The 20,882-nt window shown below is 39.9% G+C and overlaps 1 protein-coding gene across 2 annotated transcripts in view; it reads left to right on the forward strand.

Moving 5' to 3' along the window:
• LOC138164996 (FAS-associated factor 1) overlaps positions 1-20,882 on the forward strand; it is a 419,323-nt gene that overhangs the window by 1,077 nt on the left and 397,364 nt on the right. The gene's annotated exons all lie outside the window — the stretch shown is intronic.

Consider the following 20,882-nt stretch of genomic DNA (forward strand, 5'->3'; position numbering starts at 1 on the left):
CCTCCAAGTCCTTCTGCTCCCTCCGGCGACACCCCCCTCACCCCTCTGGGGCCTCTTGCCCCCTTAGGTTCACCTCCCACTCCTTCTCCGGGTCCTTCCTTCTCCCCTCCCCCAGAGCCCTCCCCATCTAGCCCTCCTTCTCCTGGTCCCCATTCCTCTGGTCTCCTGCTTCCCCCTTTTCCAGACCCTTCTTCCATGTCCCCTGCCCCTTGTGTCCACTTTGCCCCACTCTGCCCCAGCGGACCACCCCTCCGTTTTTGTTTTCTCCTCATACTGTCTTCTGGTGTCTGCGGGCTGCTTCAAGGGAGAATGTGCCTGTGTGTTGTGCTGTCCTCAGGGGAAAGAGGGGAGGAGAGGAAGCTTTTTGGAGAGGTGCATGAATGAGGAAGAAGAGACCTTGAAGTGTGTACAGGCCCCAAAAGGTGGCTTGGGATACAGCAAAGCTGGCTTTCTTCGTATTGAGGTACCAGTGTTAGAGAAAAGAAACTGACTTTAAGTACAAAAGTTTCCCAACAGTTAATTCCCAAGCATGAGAACTCGTACCTTTGTTCTTTGGATCCTTTCTTTACTCCCAACTTCAATTTTGAACTCTTCCTATTAGGAATAGGTAAATTGCTTCTAGACATTTTCTTTGTTGGGGTCCTTTTTCTAGGAATGTTACAATTGGAAACTCTTCCTTTTCTCTGCCTTTGTCTGGAAGTACTTTCCCAATCCTAAATGCAGAAAACCAGGATGAGCCAACTTGGAGGGGTTTAGTGCTGTTGCGCTAGGTCATCAAAGCCCCTTTAAAAGCAGAAGCTGGCATCCTCACCAGAGATGGGTAATGATTTTTGAAATTGCACAATGGAGCCTTGTGAATACCACTACATTTCTCAAAATTTAGTGACAAAGACAGTGCTGAGAAGCCTTTTCAGCTCCCCCCCCCACCCTTACTATATGCACTGGAATTCTTTCCCTGTCAGAAACTTTATCCTTCCTGTTTATTAACCCTTGCTCTTGAACATTGTTTTGTGCTTCATCAGACAGTGTTCTTCCTTGATGGAATTTTAAAGGCAATATCTACACAATGTTGGGGTTTTTTTCCCCTTAAGTTCCTTTAATATTTTCAAATTAGTTGTTCTGATAATATTTTATCTTCTACTTAACATTTATTCTCTACCTAATATTTGATGTTACAACATAAAGATATGTTGGTTGTAAATTGTTAAAATAAAGCATTTTCCTAGGTTTTTGGGAGTGTGTTTAAAGTCAAATTAAAAGTTGTTTTCCTGGCTCATTCTATAATGGTTTTTTTTCCCCTCTGACTTTTACTCTCTTTTTTAGCTTTTTATTTCTAGGGTAGGCAGCACTATGAAAAGTACACCCTTTATTTATAGGCTTAGCCTTTATATTCTTATAGAATTGTTATAATCTTGGGAGAAACCATTCAGACAAAGAAAACTTAGTTTTGTATTTACCTTCTGTCATGAACATTTATGATCAATAACTTTTGTTTTACTCTACCAGACTTCTTGTAATCATTCATTATCTGCCTTGTGTTGAGTAGGGCAGACAGAAAAGTCAAGACACTTGGTCTTGAATGAGTTTTCATCTTAAAAATGAAGGGATTATATTTGTAAGGTTTTTCTAATAGCATTTGTAATTTTAGCATGGAAATGAAGCCATGTGGTAGTTGTACCAGGACATTATGATAATTTTAGTTTTACTTCTTCTAATATTTCACATCTACATGGTATTCATTAGTTTACAGGAGGTCATAAAGCCCTTTATTTACATTGTCTCATTTGTTATTAAGGAGAAGATTGAAGAAGCAGGTTCAAGTCTTATTATTCCCACTTTCCAGATGAAGAAACAGATTTGCTTGGGTAGTAGACTTCCCCAAGGTTACCTCATAAGTGGTCAAGCTCAGACTTGCATTTACCTCTCATGACTCTAAATCTGATATTTTTTTTACATACCATAATTAGCATTGGGAATACTGTGAAAAATAGTTGTTTGCTTCTTGGAAAAAGATAGACTACGTAATTGTTCTGTACTGTGCCTATTTTCATGCCATCAAGAGGATGTTATTAGTGGAGAAAAGTTATTAAAAACGGAAAGTGCATTCAACGTGTAATCTGTTTTATGTTAGCAACTTTATGTTTTCTTAATAAACTATCCATCACCAGAGTCATGGAACTGGTTACTTCAACTTGTGTTGTTTCTTTGGCCTTAGTTTTTTTTTTTAATAGTTGAATAGTTCTCCTATTTTAATTTTGTATAAAGTCTTTGAGAGAAAACATTGAGATTACTTAGCTGCCAGTCCTGTTTTAAGAAATATTCTAGCTTTTTGTAGTGTTTATAGACCATGACAGGTCACCTGCTTTGGCTCGTTCTTTGCTGGGTGGTCTTGGGCAAATGAACCACCTTCCCATTCTATAGTGATCATAAATGAATTCATTCCACTTGCACTGTAAGACGATTGTGAGAACTTGCAGAAGCTTTTAGAGCTGAGGACTTTCCTTTAAGAGAGGAGCTTTGGAACTACTAGAAGTGTTTAAATTCAAATCATGTTTATTATAAACACCAAATTTTGTTGGGCTGTTGCATGATGGGATCCAACAAAATGCAATTTCTGTTTATGGAGAATCTTAGTTTTCAGGTTCATTCACTGCAGTCTTGATACAGAATGTGAACTTCATTTTAGCTCAGTGAGTTGGAGGGAAAATATCCAGCTTGGCATTTACCTGATATAATCAGGACTTTGTCAGGCAGTGTGAGTGAAATCTTTTAAAATATCAGGGATCCTTGATTTGCTCTGTGTGGGTGCACCCTCAGTGGAAGCCAGTCACCATGTAACTGCCATGGCTGAGTAGTTCTTCTCCCTGTAACTAATCAGGTGTGTTCTTCTCCAGACTCAGCTGGACTGGTCTTGCTAGTTTATGCTTGTGCTTCATTGGCAGAATCTTAGCAGCAGCAGCAGATCCAGTGGATCCAAAGTGAGACAGTGAATGCAAAAGCACTTTGTAAATCTTTAGGCACTACAGAAATGTGACTTGCAGTTTACATATACATCCATTGTCTCACTTTGGATCAACTGTACCTTGAAGTTAAAGCAAAGCTTTAGTGAAATCCTCATAATAAAGGAAAATGATCAAAAATTGTTTTAAGAAGCTAGCAAAATCTTGAATGGAAAGACTGCCAACAAGCATTCCTTTTAACCTGTTATTTTGAATTCTGCTCTAAGCTGATTGTAGTTTCAGTGTAACTAGAATTTGAAAATATTGCCAAGAATCAACTTGGAGTTAGTAGTGTTGATATAGTATATTTCTGGTAAAGAATTAAATAAATACACTGGTATATTTTTAGGTCTGACAGTCAGCAGCCAGGACAGAGTAGAAAAGGTATTTCTTAGGTTTAAAAGGCCAGGCAGACATTGATGAGTCATAGAGTTTTTTCCTTAATATTTTTCTCTACCAAAGAAATAGATTCAATTGAAAATCTATGACTCTTGTTTGTTTTTCCTTGATTATTTTGAAATTTGGAATAAAAATGATCAGCAAATCAAACTATTCAGAGCTGCATATCTCTTCATCTGAGAATGGGAATGGTGGGGGTTGGTGAGAGACGGGGCTTGGGAATTTATAGGGAGCTTCTGGATGAGGGAACTCCCTTCACCTTTGCAAGTCAGCACTTTCTCTGAAGCTTGTAGTCTTAGGGAATTGTCAGTCATGAGAACTTAGATGACTCACCCAGGGTCTCACAGCCAGAATGGGTCATAGGAGGATTCCTCTTTCGGTCTGAAAGTAGTAGCATAAAGACAGTTGTACTTTTAAAGTTCTCTACAGCTAGCTGCTTCATTTGCTTATTAGAATAATGAGGTTTTTTGATGAGGTGATTTCTAGAACTCTAAATTTGGCTCTGTAATAGCTAACTAATGACTTCCCTCCTCCACTCCCCCCTCACCCTTCGCCCCTCCAAAGAAAAAGAAAATTACAGATGAATTTTCTTATATTAATGGAGAGAACCCCTCTCACCCTTGCTGGAGGGATTTTTAGATAACCCATCATTGGGAGTGAGTGAGATCTTTCTTTGGGAACATTACAAGTAGTTTTGCCTTTTAGGTGGCGTTCCATGCATACATTCTGCATTTTAGGGATAAATGTTTCTATCTTCCCTACTTTATGCTTCTTAGCCATTAAGAAGGGACAGAGAAAAGAAGACTGCTCACTTGAATTAAGAGAAAAGGATTTTCACCAGCAATGATATTTTCCTCTAAACTGTCTCCCTGGAAGGAAGTCTTGATTGCTCCTTTGAAAACTTCTTTTTTTTTACCCTTAGTTTGGGGTGGCCCCACATCTGAGTTTTTCTCTGTGCCCATTGAGGCAGTTTTTTCAGCTGCCCCTTGAAAAGGTCCAGGTGATGGATTGATCTGCATACTGCGCTTGGGACCAAGCCAAAACAGGAAGAATGCTTATCACTTAATTTTGCTCTGGATAACTTCTCATATAATAAGATATCATCATGTGTCTGTTGAAATTTCCATCATCAGAGTTGTGCTTTTCTGAAGGGTGAGCTGACTTTTCTGTGATGACTGTGAGGCTCATTCTTCACCTGTTCCTTAATTATATTTTATTCTTGTTCATTCCGTGATTCCACTTAGCTCCTGCCACTTCTTGCCTGGTGCCTTAGTATAAGGCCTTTCCCCAGCTTGGGCATCTAGCATAATCCTCTCATTTTCTAGAAGAAACTTCGATCCAGAGAAGTTAAGCAGTTTATCCAAAGCCACACAGATAGCAAGTAGTAGACCTTGGTTGTGAACTCAGATCTGCGTTTTCCAATTCCAGTATACTTTCTACTATTCCTCCTGCTGCTTATCTTCAAGGCTCAGCTCTTTCCCCAACTTACTAAGGATACTTCGAATCTTCTTCCTGTCCCTCAAACACCCTTTCTTCTTATGGAATATGTAGCAATAACAGAATGGATAGTGTGGTCTGTGTGCATACCCATGACCTGTTGTCACAAGATGTAATGCAAGGCCTTCACTATGTCAAGTACAGCTATGAGTAATTATAGGCCTACCTGGACAAGAGCTGAATAAGATGAGGCTTTTGATCCTCTTTGATGGGGGAGGAGCTAGATCTGTGGGATCACAGACACCTGACCTTAGCTGGTATGGGGGGATATACCCTTTTTTGATTGTGTACCCTGTTAATAGAAAAAATTTGGAGGGGTGGTTGGCCATAGGGTGGGTGGGACTCTGCACTCAACATAGGTATGTGTGTTCCTTTGACATTCATTGGCCATAAGATCCTGGGAAAAGTATATTGTCTTTCTAAGCCTCACTTTTTCCCCTTTGCAAAATTAAAATAATCATACTACCTACCTCCCATAGTTGTTGGGAAGATTAAAGTAATTGAAAGTGCTTTGCAAACTTAAAAAGGCTATATAAATGCTAGTAAATATTTTTTATGATTTATATGCATGTACTATTTTACTGATATACACATAAAACATACACAAAAATAGAATTGAAAAGGATGAAATAAAATGAACATTAAAAATGTGAAAAACGTTTTGGTTGACAGTATAAAAAAAACTTTGCTCAGGTCAGGGGGAAGAATTAGATGTTTGCACTGGTATTGATAGGGCAACTAGGTGGTGAATGGGATAGACTACTGGGCCTGGAATCAGGGAGCCTCAGCTTCCTGAGTTCAGATTTTGCCTATTTACTAGCTGGGTGATCCTGGGAAAGTCACTTAACCCTTAGTGTGCTTTAGTTTCCTCATCTGCAAAATGAACTGGAGAAGGAAATGGAAAACCACTCCAGTATCTTTGCCAAGAAAACCTTCAATGGGGTCAGGAAGAGTTGGACATGACTGAACAACAGGGTACTGTCAGTTTTGGGTACATGCCCAAGGTCCTGGTATGAGATTTTATTTTAAACCATGACTTTGGGGCAAAAGTAACAGAATTGGCTGGTACCAAGTTGTTACATACTCAATTTTACTTGAAACTATATTGTATTTTTAGTGAAAGGGGAAAAAAAGAGTTTGTTTAGTGATCAACTGGATATAATATAAACAAAAAAATGTTCTTCCAAAAGAGTGATTTTGAGGAGATGAAATGTTTGTTTAAACTCCTTTCCTCCTTCCCTCTCCCACCCTGATGTCATTGGGGAATGGGAGATAGAGGGAGATGATCCAGGCACCTGGATGTAGAATTGAAAGGGACCCGAGGGGCCATCTAATTCAATCCCTTCATTTTATAGATGAGGAAATTAGGGCACAGAGGGGATTTGCCTGAGGCTACCCAGGTAATAACAGCTGTGCTTCGAACTCAGGTTCCTAGACTGAAAGCAATCCATGGCTTTTTCCTTTCTATCACACTGCTTCCCAATAATAAGTTTGTTAAAATGAAGATCAGTAATAGCAGAAATTTGCCAGGAGAGCATACCCATTTCCATCTAGAGAGTTGTTTTCATTAAGGGAAATTTTAAAATAGTTTTATCAGCTTATTAAAAAAAATTGGTTATATACTTGGAATAAGGATCTTTAAAAATCCATCCATCAACTTTTCCCATTCCCAGATAAAGGTGAAAATTCTTTCTCCTTGGGGCTTTACTTCATGTGTTACATCTGAGTAATTGAAGATCAGTGGTATTTTGACGTAACAGTGCTTGCAGCCTTTTTCCTTTTACCAATATTTTAACAAAATGGGAGACTGTTTAATACACAAAAGGTGTATTCAGCAAAAAGAACAGGCAAAATAGATGATGGCTCTTTTTATTTTATCTCTTGATACGACGTGTTCTCTCAGCCAGTTTCTTTTTAAGCTGACTTTGTTTTGCCAATAGAACAGCATGTGCTAATCCTAATGTTGAAAAATGTAGGCTGGCTGGCTCCTTTTTAAGATTAGAAAGATACTGGGTAGGTTATTTATCTACCCATTTACATATTCATGGTCAATATAGTAGCATCAAAGTGTATTTTATGTTATACTGATATGATAGGTGTTTTTAGTGTTTCAGTTGAAGGATTTTGGTAGATCAGAAGTCTCTGCATCAGTTCTAGGAGTAAATGTGCCAAGGTAAGATTATTAATATTCTAAGATACAACCCCATCTTTTTCTGGCAATGCCTACTGGGAGTATTTTGATTTCCTTTTTTAATACAGTCAACACAGACATCTTTTTGTGTACTGATCACTATACAATACAGCATGGCAGTTGCCCAGGATAGGTTCTAGAAGTCCCCCTGGCTCAGTAAAGCTAAAAATTCTCTCATGGGGTGAGAGGATCATGAATAATTGAAACCTGGAATCCTGAGTTGAGAAGGCTGGAGATATGAGAAAAGATGGAGACATGGTGATAGGGCTCTTTTTATTGCTTATAGGCAAACTTCAGTTGTAGCCATTATGTCTTATGTTAAGAAAGTGTCAGTACCTCTGGTGTATGTGTGACTTTGATTCTGGTTTCTCCCCACTCCTTTATTAGCTCTCTGGCTCCTTTGTTAGCTGTCTCTGTCACCAAAATATTTCCATTCTGACCTTGTTGGAGTCAGTAGGGATGAAGTATGAAAAAACACGATTAGTCAGTTAGTTAACAAGCATTTTACTAGGTGCTTGCTAAGCATTGAGGCTACAAAGTAAGGCATTTTTCCTCAAGGAGTTTGTTTTCTAACAGAGAAAACTACATGTAATTATCTAGGTATACACAAGCTATATACAGAATAGTTAAGGTTAATCTGAAAAGGGAACGAATTAGCATCTGGGGATGGGAGTGGTATTGGTGATTGAGAGGGAAGGCAGGATAAGAAAGACCTACAGAAAGTGAGGCCTAAGAAACTGGAAGGCAGATGTGAGGGGGCAGAGTATTCTAGGGGTGGGGGACAGCCAGTGCAGAATCACAGAGATGAGAGATGGAATGTCTGTCACTGCTATGTTTGAGAACCTACAAGCAGGCTAGTGTAGCTGGATGGTAGAGATTGTGGAGGGGGGGGAGTAAGGTATAGGAAGACTGGCAAGGTAGCAAAGGGCCAGCTGGTGAAGGGCTTTATATTTTATTCCTGTATGTGATAAAGAGCAGGGAGCTCATGGAGCAGAGAAGTAACATAATTGGACCTTAGCTGCTGATTGGAGTGGGAAGGCAGGAAAACCAGTTAGAAGGTTGCTGCAGTAGTCCCTGTGAGAGGGGATGACTTGCCCTGGGTTTATGGCTGTATGTGGCGAGGAGGGAATATATATGAGAGTTGTGAAGGTAGAAACAAGATCTGTGTTTTGGATTTGTGGGGTAAGTCAGAACGGAAATTGAGGATGAGCACAGGGTTATAAGCCTGGGTACCTGGGAACGTGGGCGCTCTTGATAAGATTAGGGAAGTTAGGAAGGGGGAAAGGGAAGGACTTGGAAAGATGAGTTCTGTTTTGGACATGTTTAGATTGAGATGCCTAGAGGATGTCCAGCTTGAGGTGTCTAAGAAGGAACTGGTGATAAGTGAATGTAGCTCTGCAGAAAGACAGCTAGAATATATAAATCTTCATGGAAATAATTGAGGCCATGGGAGGTGGTGAGATAACCAAATATGCATAGAGCAAAAAGGGTGTCGAGTGAAAAGTCTTCTGGCTGGTGGGCTTCACATGGATGAGGAACCAGCAAAGAAGATTGAGAAGGAGCTGACTGATGGGAAGAAAGCCAGAAAAGCCCATTATTCTAAAAACCTAGAGAGGAAAGAGTATCTAGGAGAGGAGGGTGATCAGTAGTGTCAAATGCTGCAGAGTGGTTAGTGTGGATTAGGACTGAGAAAAGGCCATTGGATTTGGGAATTAAATTACATACATGTATGTACGTCTATGTATTAGCTTTGCAAATCTTTTAATTTTTATTTTCAATTCCAAATTCTCGCCCTCCCTCTTCCCTTTTCCCTAGCCATTGAGAAGACAGGAAAAATAAAATCCTTTAAATATGTGTATAGACTTGCAAAACAATTTACATATTAGCCATGTTAAAAAAAATAAGAAGAAAAATGAGAAAATAGGTTTCCATCTGCGCTCTGCATTTATCAGTTCTTTTCCTGGAGGTGGATAGCATATTTCATCAACTTCATTAGAAATGTGTTTGGTTATTGTATTGATCAGTTACTAAGTCTTTCAATGTTGATTATCTTCATTGCATTTCTGCTTTGTATTTCCTATATACATTGTTTCCCTGGTTTTGTTCACTTCCCTCTGCATTAGTTCATACAAGTCTTCTTAAGTTTTTTTTTCTGAAACCAATACCTTCATCATTTCTTATGGCATAGTAGTAGTCCATCACATTCCTGTGCCATAACTTGTGTGGCCATTCCCCAGTTCGTGGGTGTCCACTGAGCTTCTAACTCGTTGCTGCCACATAACAAACTGCTATAAATATTGTATGTGTGGACTCTTCCTCTCTCTTTGGTTGCTTTGGGGCATGTGCCCAGTAGTGGTATCACTAGGCCAAGGATTGTGCACAGTTTACCAGCTTTTTTGACACACTTCCAGATTTCTTTCCGGAATGTTTGGGCACCAGTGCATTATTGTGTCTGTTTCCCCATATTCCCGCTAACATTTGTCGTTTTCTTTTCTTTCTTTTTTAAAAAACTAATCTTAATCAGTCTTACGGGTTTGAGGTAGTAACCTAGAGTTGTTGCGATTTGTATTTCTCTAATTTTTAGTGATTTAGAACATTTTCATATTTCTGTTGATGGCTTTGATTTCTTTCCCTGAAAACTACCTGTTCATATCCTTTAACCATTTATCAATTGGGGAATGGCTTTTACTCTTATAAATTTGACTCACTTCCCTATATATGTTAAAAATGAGACCCGTAGGGGCAGCTAGGTGGCGCAGTGAATAGAGCACCGGCCCTGGATTCAGGAGGACCCGAGTTCAAATTTGGCCTCAGAGTGTTTACCACAGAAACTAGCCATTTGACCTTGGGCAAGTCACTTAACCCCAATTGCCCTACCTTCCCCCCTCCAAAAAAAAATGAGACCTTTATGAAAGAAACTTGCTGCAAAGACTTTTTCCCCCAGGCCAGTAATCTCGTTCTACTTTGTGGAATTGTTAAATGGATAGGAAAAGGAAAGAAAAAGTATAACAAAGAGAGAGAAATAAATAGCACAACACACGATCCCTGCTTTCAAGAAACTTATTGTCTATTTGGGGAGCTTAGACAGAGGCTGCAGTTCCTCCCTTCATACTAGGTAGGAGCTTTGAAACATATTGATGTTATCTCAAATATCTTAATTTTCTGGTTCTTTCCTACTGGGAACTCCTCAGATGTTTTACCTCAGTTGTATGCAAGGATGGTCACATACCTGTTCTTATTGTCACACACAAATGTCCCACTCCCATGTTCAAGAACTCTGAAGCTTTTTTGTCTGATTATGATCTCTTACCATTCCATCTCTCCTTATGCTGTGATCTTCTTAAACCAGTTCTTCATCTTCTCCATAGTTCATCGGCCCATGAGCATTCTCTCAGGTCATCACCCCTGCTCTGGCTGTGTTCTCCCTCCCTCTCCATCTCAACCCCTCAGTGAACCAGTTCAATTGTACATAGGCCTCCACTCTCCAATTACTTACTCCCTTGTCCTGTTGCTATTCGTACCTTGCCAAATCCCACTTGAATTTTTCCACCATCTGCCTCCTTCATTCCCACTGGTTATTGTTGTTCATTCATTTCAGTTGTCTCTGAGTCTTTGTGACCCCATTTGGATTTTTCTTGGCAAAGATGTTGGCATGGTTTGCCATTTCTTTCTCCAGATCATTTTACAGATGAGGAAACTGAGGCAAACAGGGTTAAGTGTCTTGCCCAGGGTCCCACAGTGTCTAAGGTCAGATTTGAACTCAGGAAGATGATACCAGGCCCAGAGTTCTATCCATTTAGACACCAGCTGCCCCACTGGTACTGTTGAATAGAGTGGAGGGAGTCAGGTCTCACTACAAATTCGTTGTATCTGATTGTGATTAGAGTCCTAAATGCACCCACATGTCCTTAATTAGGTTCTTCAATGCACCAAAGCAGTCCTTATACTCATTCCTAATTGATTTTTCTATCCCACTCACTACAGCAATTATTCTAAATCTCTTTTCTCCTCAAATTTCTCAGAGCACTCTCCCATTCACCTTCTTAGCTAAGGACCTTTAATCGTACTTAACCTAGAAAATTGTGTCTCTTTGATGTTAAACTACTTCACTTCCCCTTCTCATGTCACATCCTCTTCCACTATCTCCTTTGCAGGCTTTGATGAGGTAGCTGTTCTTGTCAAGGCCAGCCCTTCCACATGTAGCTTTGGTCCATTCATCTCCCTTCTTCAGCAGATTGTCTCCACTGTCATGTCCACTCTCTCTCTAATCTTTAATCTCTCCCTTGTGGACTCATTCCTTCCGTTTTGCCTACAAACAAACCCAACTCTGCCGTCCTTAAAAAACCTTCACTAGATTGTCCTCTGATAATGCTTTCCATCTATCTATATATCTTGTATATATCCTAGCAATGTGCTGGTAAATGTTTAACAATTGGCTTCCTGGGGGGAAAAGGTTGCAGGACACTCAAGTTTAACCTGCATTATTAACATTTTTTCCATTCACTTTCCTAAATCTGGATAGACAACAAAACAATCATTTGAGTCCTGATTTGTTGTGTTTGCTCATTTCCTAGGTGTAAATGCTCCCACTGAAAATGGAACAATCTGCTCTATGATCCACTGATATACCTAGCTATTTTCATGTTTATCTACCCCATCAGAATGTGAGCTCTTTGCCTTTCTTTGTAACCCCAGTAGTTAGCATGGTGCCTGGTTCATAGTAAACTCATGAGAAGTGCTTGTTGACTGATTTCCACAGCTGCTACTTACTGTCTATTTCTTCTCCTCAGCTGCTAACACTGGATGTCTTCATTCCCTCTCTTCTCGTTCTCTTCCAAATGCTCTTCAACATCATCATTCAATTGAAGCTGCTGTTTCCACAGCAACTGGTGGTTTCTTAATTTCCAAATCTCACAGCCTCTTCTCAGTCCTCAGTCTTCTTGACTTCTTTGCTGCGTTTGATCTTGTTGTCATCCTTCTATATTCTTTCTCCTCTCTCTTCTCTAGGCTTTCATCTCTCTTGGTTCTCCTCCTGTCCTAATTGTTCTTGGTCATCTCTGATGGATTCTCATCTCTTTGTACCCACTAACTGTGGGTATATGTCAGGCTGTGTCTTAGGCCTTCTTCCTCTTCACCATCCCATACTCATCCTCTTTGACTTGTTGATCTCATTCAGTCCTGTGGGTTCAATTATAATCTCTATGTAAATGATTACCAGATCTTTATGTCCAGCTTTAGTCATTCTTCTGATTTCCAGTCTCATATTACTGCCTGTTGGACATTTTGAACTGATTGTCTTGTAAGCAACTAAAACTCAATATGTACAAAGTAGAATTTAGTGTATTCTCCCTCAAACCCATCCCTGTTCCAAACTTCCCTATTATTGTCAATGCCTCCATCAGCCTTCCAGCCACCACTGCCTCTCAGAGTTATCCTTAGTTCCTTACTATCTTCACAACATATCGTGCCTCTGTTTCCTTCTGTCTACTCACACACCTACCACCCTAGTCCAGGTCCTAATCACCTTTCTTCTAGACTATCATAATAGCTTTATAATTGATCTCCATATGACTGCTAAAGCAGTTTTCTTAAAATGTATGTCTGACCACGGCAACCCCCTGCCCTCAGTAAATTTTGGGGACTCCCTATTACTTCTAGGATAAATTATTAACTCCTTTTTTGGTTATTTAAAGCTCTTTACATTCCTTTTTATCCTTCTGTTGTTCTTGCTGCTGTTCAGCTATATTAGCTTCCTTACAAATTACACTCCAGCTCTATAACTTTGCCCTGGCTGTCCTTCATGCCTGGTGTGTTCTCTTTACTTACCTTCAGCTCTTATAGTCTCCAGCTTCCTTTCAGTCTTTGATCAAGCATCACCTCCTACAGAAGGCCTTTCAGGGTCTTCCCCTGCAGCTGCTGCCTTCCCCTCCAGGGCTAGCTTCTGTCAACTGCATGAGTTTGTATGCACCTGTTTTCATATTTGTTGTCTCTCCCATTAGGATAGAAGCTCTTTGTGGTCAGAGATGGTTTTTGGCTTTTATTTGTATCCCCATTTCTTAGCACAGTGCCTAGAACATGTCATATGATTAATAAATGCTTTGATTGACATAACAGTACAAGACAATACTTTAATAATACTAATGCCCATGTTTACATTGCTTCTAGATTTACAAAGTGCCTTCCTCATAATGACCTTGTGGGATAGGTAATGTTTTTATCTGTGTTATTGTTTTTATTTTATAAGTGAAGAGGCAGCTAGATTACACTCAACATGGAGTCAAGAAGACCAGAGTTCAAATCCTGCCTCTGATCCTTATTAGCTATAAGGATCTAGATCCTTATTAGAATTAGTGATTCTGGGCCAATCTCAGGCCCAGTTTCCTCACCCCTTATTAGCTATAAGGATCTAGATCCTTATTAGAATTAGTGATTCTGGGCCAATCTCAGGCTCAGTTTCCTCATCTGCAAAAAAGGTGAAAATTGGAGCACCTCTTTCTTGGGGTTATTGTGAGGATCAGATGGAATCATATGTAAAGCAGTTTGCAGACATTAAAGCGGCATGTAAAGGTTAGTAATTATTATCACTCTAGCATTTTTTAAGACCCAAAGAATTGGTTCAACAACCCTCGGTCAGATAGAGAGAGACCGAATCGGGCTCAGACACAGACGCCATGTCCCAAGCCCAGTGATTCTTTCACTCCACAGTGCTGGGATCATGGGGTCATACTTGATTGAGTGTGAGGCATTTATGCCTTTAATGTACATTGTTCACGATGAACCATTGGGTTAGAAAGGTAGGGTTGACTCTAAACTGTCCAGGTAGTGATTCTTGGCCAGAGATATACTGAAGGGTTCTGAGTGGAGGAGAGACATGATGAACACTTTTTTTTTTTTAAAGGAAAATTAGTCCAGACCTGGGGATGTTTAGTGTGGGAAAAGCATAGGCAGGCATGATAACTGTTCTTGATCAGAATAGGTGTTTCACTGGTATGTGGAAACAGCAGACTTAATTCCGCTGTATTCTAGAGGTTGGGATGAAGTCACCTGAACTCCAGTATCAGGCCCTGATTAGGCATCTATTACTGTGTGCTATGCACAGTGCTAACTGTTGGGAATACAAAGAAAGAAAAAGACAGTCCCTTCTCTTAAGAAGATTACATTCTATTAGGGGAGATAACATGGAGACAATTAGGGCAAACAAGAAATATATAGGATAAATTGGAGATAATTGTCAGAGGGAAGAGATTGGGAAAAGCAAGGAGTGCTGTGTATTCCAGAGTGTAATTGGGGAATAAGGTATAAGAAAGTGGGAAAGGTAGTAGGAACCAGGTTAGGAATGTTTTGAATGCCAAACAGAGGATTTTATATTTGATCCTGGAGGTATTAGGAGTCACTGGATTTTATTTTATAGGGGGGAGGGGGAGGTGATGGTGGTAATGGTGGTGGCATAACATGGTCAGATCTATGCTTTAAAATGATTAATTTGATAGCTAAGTGATATGTGGATTGGAAGGGGGAGAGACTTAATTGAGTTAGAGAGAGAGCAACCAGAAAATTATAATAGTTTAGGTTAAAAGGATTGAGAGTCTGAACCCTGTTGGTAGTAGCATCACTGGAAGAGAAGGGGATGTATACAAGAAGGCTTGCAAGAATAGAAGTAAAGGTATTGGCTGTGACTGGAGATGAGGAGTGAGAGGATCAGAGGATGGAGTGGAGAGGAGCAGTGGGATTCAGCTCTCTATGAAGGAGAACTCTTTTAAGGCTCATTGGGCAGCTAGGGGGCGCCATAGTGCATAAGGTGTTGGGATATGGCCTCAGACACTTACTAGCCATGTGACTCAGGGGAAGTCACTTCACCCTGTTTGCCTCAGCTCCTTATCCATCAAATGAGCTGGAGAAGGAAATGGCAAATCACTCTAGTGTCTGCCAGGAAAACCCCAAATGGGGTCACAGAGAGTCAGACAACTGAAAAAAATCTGAACAATGCATGAGCATTCTCCGTATGGTTTTCTTTCTTCAGTTTGAAGTCATCGTTCTCTCTGCTGAGCACTTTGCTTATCTCTATAACCTCATTACTCCATACTTTGCATTGCATTGTATTTGTATATAGGTCATAATTCATCCCAGTAGAATATAAATTCCTTGAATGCGAGAAATGTTTCATTTTTGTCTTTGTGTCTCTATCACCTTACACAGTACATTGCATATGGCAGGTACTTAAATGATGGTTGAACTGAATTGGATTGAATTTCTAATATGTAAGAGATGTTAAAAAATAGGATGGGCTGCTCTGCACGTGGAGAGAGCCCGTTCCCAGAGGCATTCAGGCTGAGGCTATACTTATTGGGTAAGTTGCAAAGGTATTTTATGCTTTGGTTATAGGACTGGACCTGTAAGATGCCTTCCAACTCTGAGATTTTGTGGTGGTACTTAAAGCTTAAGGGACTTCCCAGAGTCACACAACCAGGGGGTCAAAGGCAGGACTTGGAGCCAGATCTTGCTGATTGTGAGAATGCCTCTCTCTTCATTACAACATTCTGATGTGCCAATAATGGAGACACAACAGTTGGAGAAATACCAGTCATGTCATTTCTTTTTTTTTTTAATCCCCTTTCATCTCCTGTCCTCTCCTAGTAGAGGAGGTTATAGGCCAAGGGTTAGGTGGGAGGAGACTGGCTAGTACTCATTTGGATTAATTAGTAGAGCTATTGAATTAACTTGGTGTCGCTTAGTGAGCTTTGTAGCCTTTCAAATTTATTAACTCAACTTATCCTGTTTTATTGCCCTGTGCAGTATCTGTCTATCTGTCGATTCATCTCTCTTTGTAAGGAAGCTCAATGGTGCAGTAGATAGTGTTAGACTTGGAGTTAATAAGTCTTGAGTTCAGATGTTACCTTAGACATTAGTTCTGTGACCTCAGTTTCCTCATCTATAAAACGGGCACAATAATAGCATCTACCTCACAGGGTTATTGTGAAGATCAAATAACATGTAGTATACTTTGAAAACCTGGAAGTGTTATGTAAATGCTAGCTATTAGACCCAACCTCTACCTTCTTTCCTGCTGCCTACTACTGTTATCCTGATTTTTGGTTTTCTGAAGTATACTCCCAAAGCGATCATTTATGTTTTCCCTCTTCCTTAATCTTCCTCTAAATGCTCTCTATTATGTAGTGTGATGTGTACTGGGTTTAAAGTGAGATCATTCTTCATCCACTCATGGATTCAGGTATTTTAGTGCAGATGCATGTCTTTTTTCCTACATTGTTGCTTTCCATCTCCCCTTAATTAGAACCTTTTTGTTTGAAGTCTTTGGTAGATATTCACATTTTGAGTTGTGTTTCACTAAGTCTTGTTATTATTTCCTGTTTGAGTTCAGCAATCTTTTTATTACACAGTCTTTACCTCCTTGTATTAAGGTTTCAGTCAGTCATCAAACATTTATTGAGCCCCTGCTCCAGGACCAGGTAGCTGTTAACAAATGCTGAACAAAGTAGTTTTGAAAAAAGACATTAGCAACTGAGGGAATCAGGAAGCCTTTCCTGTAGAATGTGATGATTGAGCTGATTATTGAAGGAAAGCAGATCAAGAGATAGAGCTGAGGAGGAAAAGCATTCCAGTCATGGAGGAGAAACTTGTGCAGTTACAGGGGATCAGAGGTGCTGTTATGTGTAAAAAATATCAAGTCAGCCAATATGGGTGGTACTCATGATGTAAGTAGAGAGGAATAATATGTAAGAAAATTGGAAAGGTAGGAAGGAGGAAGGTGATGAAGAGCTTTAAATGCCATAGGAACTGATATTTGACCTGGAGGTAAGAGGGAGTCACTGGGAATTGTTATGGAGAATGACATAGTTAGACTTGAATTTTGGGAGAATCACTTTGGCAGCTGTGTGGGGTATAGATTGAATTGGGGGACTATTGGAGTCAGGGAGAATAGATAAAAGACTGTTGGAGGGAAGGAGAAGGGAATGTATATGAGAGATGTGGAGAAATGGCAAGATTTGGTAGCTGCTTGGATATGTGAAGAGAGAGTGATCAATTGAGAAATCAAACAATAAACATTTATTAAGCACTAATATGTGCCAGACACTGTGCTAAATTCTGAGGATACAAAAAGAGACAAAATATAGTCCCTACCCTCAAGGAGTTAACCGTCTAATGTGGGAAACAGCATATGCAATCAAGCATAGACGACGTAAGCTATAAACAGGACAAATAGGAAATAATTAACAGAGGAGAGGCACTGGAATTCAGAGGGGTTGGGAAGATTTCCAGGAAAAGATGGGATTTTAATTGGGACCTAAAGGAAACCAGGGAAGTCAGTAGGTGGAATTGAGGAAGGAGAACATTCTAGGCATGGGGAACAAAACGAATGCCCAGACTTATATTAAATGTACTAATTTTAATTATACAGAAGCCTTTCAATTTCATTTAATAAAAGTTACCAGTTTTCTCTTGTATAATTGCCTTTCTCCCTTATTTGGTTAGGGATCTATAGCTGTGAAAGGTATATGGTCTAGTTCTCTTCAGATTTTCTTTCCTGTTTTATTTATTTATTTTGCAGGGGGAAGGCAGGGCAATTGGGGTTAAGTGACTTGCCCATGGTCACATGGCTAGGTTTTTTTTTTTTTTTTGTGTTAAATGTCTGAGGCTGGATTTGAACTCGAGTCCTCTTGACTCCAGGGCTGGTGCTCTATTCACTGTGCCACCTAGCCACCCCCTCTTCTGATTTTTTTATGGTTTAATTTTTTTGGGCCACATCTGTTTTTAATTTACTATTGAGTAAATCTTTTTTATTGATTTTTTTATTTATTGAAGATATATGTAGTCTAAACTTAATTACTGTCATTTTAACCTTCCGTATTTTTTGTAGGAATCTTTTTTTGGTTTGTTTTTGGAGGACAGTTGGGGTTAAGTGACTTGCCCAAGGTCACATGGCTAGGTTTGTGTGCGGGTTTTTTTTTTTTTTTTTTTTGGTGTGAGTGTTAAGTGTCTGAGGCTGGATCTGAATTCAGGTCCTCCTGACTCTGGGGGCCGGCACTCTACTCACTGTGCCACCTAGCCGCCCCCTTTTCTAGCAATCTTAACAAATAGGGCTTTCTATTTTAGGTGATTTATGTTTGGGGGGGGTTTACTGAATAATGGATTATTGAGTTCAGTTCTTCTATTGATATACCTTAATATTTCTTAACTAGTACCAAATGGTTTTGACGTTTTCTACTTTTTTGAGGTCTAGAAGTACCACCCTCTTTTATTACTACCCTTCTCCCATTATTTTTTTTGATATTCAAGACCTTTTGTTCCTATAAATAAATTTTGTCACTTAACAGCAACAACAGTTATTTATTATGTGACTGCTGTATGCCAGGGACTGTGCTCAGCATGGCGGACACAAAGAGAGGTAAAAAGCAGTCCCTGTTCTCAGGAAACTCACAGGGGAGCAACAAGCACATAGCTAGGAACGGAGAGGGCGTGCACAAGGTGAGCTGGAGGGTATCTCCAAAGTAAGGGGAAGGAGAAGCTTCCTGTAGGAGGCAGGACTTTAACTGACACTTGAAGGGAACCAGGAGGGAGTGATGAGGAGGGACAGAATGTCAGGCATGGGCAGTAGCTAGAAAAATGTCCAGAGTCAAGAGATGGAGGGGCTTGAGCAAGGACAGATCTTTCAGGGAGTCATTCATGATTATGAAGCATAACCTGGCTGAAGATATGGCAGAAACTGAGGAGCACGTAGACAGGTAGCATGAGAACCTGGAGAGAGCAAGAACATTGGGAAAGAAGAGAGTCTCAAGGAAAAGTGGATGGGAGACAGTGTCAGAGGTTGCAGAGAAGTAAAGAAGAATGAGATTTGGGAAAAGGTTGTTAGTTTTGCCAGTTAAGAGCTCATTGATAATTTTAGAGAAAGAACAAGTCTTTATTAAGTTCCTACTATGTGGCAGGCATTCTGCTAAGCACTTTAAATAACGGTGATCTCATTTAACCCTCACAACAACCTGGTGAAGTAAGAGGCAGACATGAGTTACACGGTGTCTGAGGCAGAATTCCAACTCAGTCTTCTCGACTCCTGGGCCAGCGCTTTATCCATGGTGCCACCTAACTGCTTTTAGGGGGAGTATTTTCATTTGAATGTTATGAAGAAGAGTAAAAAGAAAGGAAGTAGATACCAGTATCTAGTGTAGATAACCTCCCAAAGGAGTTTATCCACCAAAGGGAGGAGAGATACAGGATGATAGCTAACAGGGTTAGATGAATCGCGTGAGGATTTTTTGAGGATGGCTGAGATATGGGTCAGTCAGTCATATGCATTTATTCAGTGCCTACTTAATAAGTGTCCAGCCTCGTGCTAAACTCTATAGACAGAAAGGAAAAGACAGGCCCTAGCATTGAGGAACTCATGGTCTAATAAGGAGACACAGCAAATAAGTAATCATTTATGTACAGATACATTATATACAGGATAAATAGGAAATAATTAGCTGTGAAGACACTAGGATTAAGAGTGATTGTGAAAGGCTTGCTGTTGAAGGTGGAATTTTAGCTTGGATTTGAAAAAAGCCAGGGAAGTCTAGAAGTGGTGATTAGGAGGGAGAACATTCCAGGCATGTGGGATAGCCAGAGAAAATGCCTGGAGTTGGGAGATGGAGTGTCTTTGTGGAACAGCATGAAGGCCAGTGTAATTGGATTGAAGAATATGTGAGTGTTGGATGTAAGAATATTGAAAAAGTATGGCTTGGAAATAGATTATGTAGGGTTTTGAACACTAAAAAGGGGGCAAGGGACTTGAGAAGGTGACAGTGTAAATTGATTTAGTTCTCCAAGGGTGAAGATGGCGAGTGGCAAAGAGTATGGCCAGTGCTGGGGTGATGGCCTGGGAAAGAACTGAAGGGTCAGTGGATTGGAGATTGTGGGGAAAATGAAGGACATGGCTTGTGGGTTGCATGACACAGGGATAGGTAGAATGATGACAGGTTGTGATCAGATAAAAGAGTTCCCCAAGTTCATGAACATGGAAATGGTTTTTTTGTGTGTTATGGCAAGATCAAGTTGTGTATAGCTGAGGTATGGTAGGTCATAGGAAATGAACAAATTGTGGTGCTGAAAAGTTAGGGTATTTGAGGGAGTAGTAGTATGTTATGCTGAAGCCCCCTAACATAAGGACAGGAGTTGGGAGGAGAGAAGGACTGTGAGCCAGATACCGAACTCATTGAGGAACCATGGATTGTGTCCTGAAATTTGATAGATAGACATATCCAACATTTAGACTGGGCAATAAATGTGGATTGAATGAACCTTAAAGGAGGAGAGGTTACTGAATGATAATAGTAGAGGAAGGACCTGCAAGTGGCAGTGGGGAGCGTGGAATGTACCAACTCCCTCTTTATGATAGCGAAATCAGAGACATGATTGAAAGTACAGCCAGTGTTAGAAAGGGTGGTCAGGGAAGAGAATGTCAGAGAATTACTTGTAGGTGATATGGGAAAGACTGTAAAGTATCCCCTTGGTCATTTGATGTGTATGGCATTAAATTTGTTAATTGACTTTATTTTTATTATATCTGCATGGTCCAGGTATGACTACTAAATATTCCTTCAGCTATTACAGTGCTTTATTTCTTTAAGGAACATTTTCCAATTGTATTTGTGCAAGTAGTATTGAGTTTGCTTGGGAGATTAATTCCCATGTTTTATGTATTTTGTAGTTATTTTGAATGGAACTTCCCTTTCTATTACTGCTTTCTGCATTTTACTAGTATTATATAGAAATGCTATTGATTTTTATCAGTTTATTTTCTA

This window comes from Petaurus breviceps, unplaced genomic scaffold (genome assembly GCF_028583685.1).
Source record: "Petaurus breviceps papuanus isolate PSGF00001 unplaced genomic scaffold, PetGlider_PUasm1.0 207, whole genome shotgun sequence".
NCBI classification, from domain to species: Eukaryota; Metazoa; Chordata; class Mammalia; order Diprotodontia; family Petauridae; genus Petaurus; species Petaurus breviceps.